Source organism: Tamandua tetradactyla, chromosome X (genome assembly GCF_023851605.1).
Source record: "Tamandua tetradactyla isolate mTamTet1 chromosome X, mTamTet1.pri, whole genome shotgun sequence".
NCBI classification, from domain to species: domain Eukaryota; kingdom Metazoa; phylum Chordata; class Mammalia; order Pilosa; family Myrmecophagidae; genus Tamandua; species Tamandua tetradactyla.
Genome location: NC_135353.1, coordinates 110,957,713 through 110,962,895, shown reverse-complemented (window position 1 = coordinate 110,962,895; position 5,183 = coordinate 110,957,713). Strand labels below are relative to the sequence as shown.

At 36.5% G+C, this 5,183-nt stretch overlaps 1 pseudogene; it reads left to right on the top strand.

Moving 5' to 3' along the window:
* The first annotated feature begins 2,125 nt into the window (after positions 1-2,125).
* LOC143670710 (zinc finger and BTB domain-containing protein 44 pseudogene) lies at positions 2,126-3,976 on the top strand (annotated as a pseudogene).
* Positions 3,977-5,183: the final 1,207 nt, after the last annotated feature.

The window sequence follows — 5,183 nt, the reverse complement described above, 5'->3', positions numbered from 1 at the left end:
CATGATCAAGTGAAGTTTACAAGGGAACACTGGGCTGATTCAATATTTGGAAAGTAACCCACGTTATTTCATATACTAAAAGAGTAAAGAAGAAAAATCACATTTCAAAAGATGCAGAAAAAGTACTTGACAATGTGACCTGCATTAATGATTAAAATTCTCCTAAAAGTAGGAAGAGAAGGGAGATTCTTTAACCTAATAAAAATCATTTATATAAAACCTACAGCTTACATCATACTTAGTGTTGATTATGAAATGCCTCTCCATTGAGATCAGGAACAAGGTAAATATGTACTTTCTTATCACCCCTATTCCACATCATATTGGAATTCTTAGACACTGAAACAGTGCAAGGAAATGAAATAAAACTAGATACAGATTGGAAGAGTACTCATAAAGTAGCCCCTGTTGACAGGTGAGGTGATAATCTACTGAGAAAAAAAATCTACAGAATCTTCTAGAACCAATAAATGAGTCTTTTAAAGTTACATGTTATAAAGTCAACACACAAAAATCAAACTTGTTTCTATAAATTAAAAATGTAAAATCAGATGTAAAACAATAAATCTCCACATAACACTGTTAACTGGAAATAGATCAAAGATCTAAATGTAAGTTGTAAAACTATAGCAACTTTTTACTAAAACACAGAAGAAAACATTCATGAATTAGGATTAGGTAAAATGTTTTTAGACATGAATCCAAAATCATGATCCCATAAATACAGTGGCTGATAGATTGAACTACTTCAAAATTAAAAATGTTTTTCTTCAGGGTGGGCCACGTGGCTCAGCAGGCAGAGTTCTCGCCTGCCATGCCGGAGATCCAAATTTCGATTCCCAGTGCCTTCCCATGCAAAACAAAAATCAAGAAAACGCACAAAAAATGTTTTTCTCCAAGAGTCACTATTGAGAAAGAAGGAACAAATTATAGCATGAAGGGGAATTTTTATTTGCAAGTTATATATCCAAAACAAGAGTTGTATCCAAAATTATAAGGAATATATAATAAATTCTTAAAACTCAAATAAATAAAAAACTCAGCTAAAACATAAGTAATAAACGTTGCCACTCCAGCAAGTAAGATATAAGCATGGCAAATAAACACATGAATGGTTTATTTCATATGAATCATCAACCAATAGGAAAATGAAAACACAATGGTTTACTTTCCTTGGCTGCTCAAAGCAGATATCACAAAGTGGTTTGAGTTTAAACAACGGCAATTTATTATCTTATAGTTTGAGGCCATGAGATTGTCCAAATCAATGCATCATCAAAGCAATGCTTTCTTCCCAATGATTGACTACTGGCAATTCTTGTCTGCTTTTAGTAGCATATGCTCATCTCTCCTTTCTCTTCAGCTTCTTGCTTCTATGACATTCTCTCTCTCTCTGTCTCTGTCTCTTCTTGTATTCATTTCATTTATAAAGGACTCCAGTAAGAGGAATGAGACTCATCCTGAATGAGGTAGTTCACACTTTAACTAAAGACCCTTCTTACAATGGGTTTACAACCACAGGAATGGACTAAATTTAAATTTAAGAACATGTTTTTTGGGAGCGATGTACATACAGCTTCAAACTGCCACACCACACAACAACCTAGATGAGATGCCAATATATAACTATCAGAATGCCTAAAATTATATCAACTCACACATACACGCATACACTGCCAGATGCTGACAAGGATGAGGAGCTATTGAAATGCTCATACCTTGCTGGTATGAATGCTAAGAGGCACAACCACATGGAAAATGGTTTGGCTTGGCATTTTCTTCCAGATTTAAACATACACATACTCTCTATGATCCAGCAATCTTATGCTGAAAACTGGAATGGCTGGATTATGAGATATGTTTAATGTTTTAAGAAATTGTCAAACTCTTTTCCAACATGGTTGTGTCATTTGTATTTCTACTAGAATTCCCTCTCCTACCAATACTAGGAAATTTAAAATTTATATTCTCTTTCATGCACACAAACCTGTACACGAATGTTACGGCAGCTCTATGCAAAATTGCTTATAACTGAAAGTAACCCAAATGCACTTCAATAGGTGAATAGATTAACAAGCTATGGTACATCCATGCAGTTAAAGTACATGCAGCAACTGAGGTGAATCAAAAGGCACTGTATTTGCCATTTCCCAGCCCCAGGCTGTGCACAGGTCTAGGCAGTGTCCCCAGGTAGGGACTTGGCTCCCAGGGGTCCAGGCCATGCCTCACCTTCCTGCAGGCTGCCTCTGACATGAGGGGCCTGCTGGAGAAAAAGCAGCAGCAGCAGCAGCAGCAGCAGTGACATTCTGATTCATTTGCATCCTTTAAGACCATCTGTAGAAGAGGAAGGAGAAGATGAATGTGAAAACATTTACTCATAGCCCTGCTTCCCACAGCCAGGAAAACTTGGAAAGTTAAATATGCTGTGAAATGATGCACATTTTTGTGATATCACTAAACATGTTCAGGAAAATATCTCCTGGGCACATGAGGTGGTCCTAGCAGCTTGCAGTGATTTCTTTCACTCTGAGTTTGTGGGCCAAGCTGAGGACAAGAATAAGAACATGTTGGCTTTGCATCATGTTACAGTGACTGGCTTTATAGCCCTTTTAGAATATGCTTACACAGCTACTGTGTCAATTAATGCAAAAAATATTATTGGTATTCTAGTTGTAGCCAACTACATGCAAATGTTTAGTGTTGCTAGCATCTACTTGGAGTTCATGAAATCAAGCATTTTTTTTGGAATATACCAAACAGCCAACCAGAAAAAGGTCTAGACAGGAAAATAATTCAACTGCAATTTTTCTTCTCAAAATGAAAGTATTTCTCCAGTGTCTTCAGAGTACAAGGTGGTAGAAAGAACAATTTCTTTTTGCTAGGAGTCTCAGAGAAAGCATACAAGCTATATAGTTATGCTTCCTAAAACTCCTAAAAAGTGTAGCACACAGAGAAGTTCTCCACAGTGTATTGAATTCTTCAGCTTCCCACTCTGAAAATATAAATCAACCAGTTGACTCGACTTTAACATTTCCTTTTGGAATTGATTGAAGGATTCAGCGGAAAATACCCAGACTTTAGAATTACCTGACCCATCTGAGCCAGGTAGGAGTGGCTGATTAGGTGACTAGTGAAAGCATAAAAAACAGCTTGCCTCTGGGTACCAAAGAAGATGTCTGGATCAGAGTATGGTTAAGTATGAGGAAGTTCATGAGGAAGTGTTCTAACCTGTCAGTGCATCTCAAAGGTCACTGAGTGATCAACAGACAGTGCTGGGAAGTGAGCAGGTTCAAGGGGATTTTCTGATTAGTCCACAATCTTCCTCTATAGACTCAGTAGACAAAGGCATCACTGAGGGCTTACCCGCTCTTCAAAGCACTTCTGGCACTAATGCCCACACAGATGATGATTGATAGGAAAAAGTTCAATATCCCCACCAACTACACATTGTTTCTTCTACCAGCAGTAGAGAATGACCAAGCTTGGAGAGTTCAGACAGACCTTTTCAGTATCCAACTTGTGGGGTGCAATTTACCCACATTCAGAACCAAGAGCAGCACATGATCATCCACTCGGGAATTAAACTCTTTAGGTGTGACTGCTGTGGAAAAATGTTCACCAGGGCTTACTCACTAAAGATGCACTGCCTAAAGCATGAAGTGATTTCCCAGTACTGGTACTACTTAAACCAGGAGCAAGAAGAGACCTTCAATCAGTATGATCTTGGAGAACACAGTTTTGAAACAAATCCTTTGCCCGTGCCTGTCATTTCACGGGTCTCTTCGACTCAGAATTGCAGAAGTACTTTTCCTTTGGGGTTTCTTGGTGGGTTGGGAGATGGGGAAGAACTGCCTGAGCAGTCAAATACCAGTGCCTGTGTTGAGGTAGCCAGAGACAACCCTTGAAATCAAAGCTGTCTTCTATAACTATTGAGTAATTTCCTAATTTGGTTTCATTTTTGGTTTCTGGAAATTGCCTGTGCTTGGTATTGTATATTTAATTTTAATTTTCAAACAAAGAAGCATTTGGGAAACAATTTCCCTTTTTACTTTGTAAACCCTGCAACTGATGTTTTTTCATGATTGAGAGATTGCTTTTGTAAGTACACAAAAGCATGATGTTGAGACATAATAGAAACTATGAAACTTAAGGAGAAACAGCTGGCTTAAAACATATACCAGTATCTTCTTCCATTGTTGCAAGTAGGCTAATAACAGATCATTAGGCCAAGAAGAATTCACGTGATTATTGACTTTCCTGATATGAAAAAGTACACCAGAAACAAATTTCTAAACAGAATTTAACAAGTGGCCTGAGCAGATGCTTCTATAGTCAGGAGACTGAACAATATTTTGTAAAGTATTTATGATATATCTTTCTTAAAAATTACTAAATACTTCTGAAATTCAAAATAATCTTTTAATTTTTGTCATTTCTATTATATATTTTGTTAATGAACTGGTGTTGGGCTTGATAGTCTATGCACCTTTAAAGTACCTCCTCCAGGTCATCTTTCTTCATCTTTGAAAGAAGGCAAAAAACCATGACTGAGAAGGGTCAAGCCGTACAGCAAATGACCAGGCCTGGAGATCTATAGTGAGAGGTGCTTAAATTCCACCTTCACAGGAACTCTTTAATACTACTTTTCTGATTAAAACTGATGTTTACCTGGTCTTTGAATGCTAGTTCTTGGCTAATTCATTCATTGCCCAAATCAGTTTTCTTCTTGCCCCATCAATGATATGCTCTCTTGTTAGTTAACCACCTTACAAAAGAAAAATATTTAAGATATTCTATGTTTTATATATAGGTTATGTATTGTTCAAGATGTTTTTGCTGTGCTGTTTTGGACAAAATAAAGGATTCTCTGTTAAAACTATATTCTCAACCCAATAAAGATTGTTTACAAAATTCTATAAGGACAGTGATACATTGTCCTTGTTCCAAAATAATTTTAGATATTTCCAAGTTTGTTAAAGGCGGTTACTATAGTTCTCTGTACAAGGTAAGCAAAAATGCGAAATATGAGAAAAGACTATAAATGATTATCTATGATTCATAAATTGTTGGGGATATAAGAAAAGAGAATTAAGCCTAAAGGAAAACTATGAACTTTAAATTAATGAATAACACCTTTTTGCTTCTAAACAGTGGAATGTCCTAGTTAGTTAAATAGTTATTAA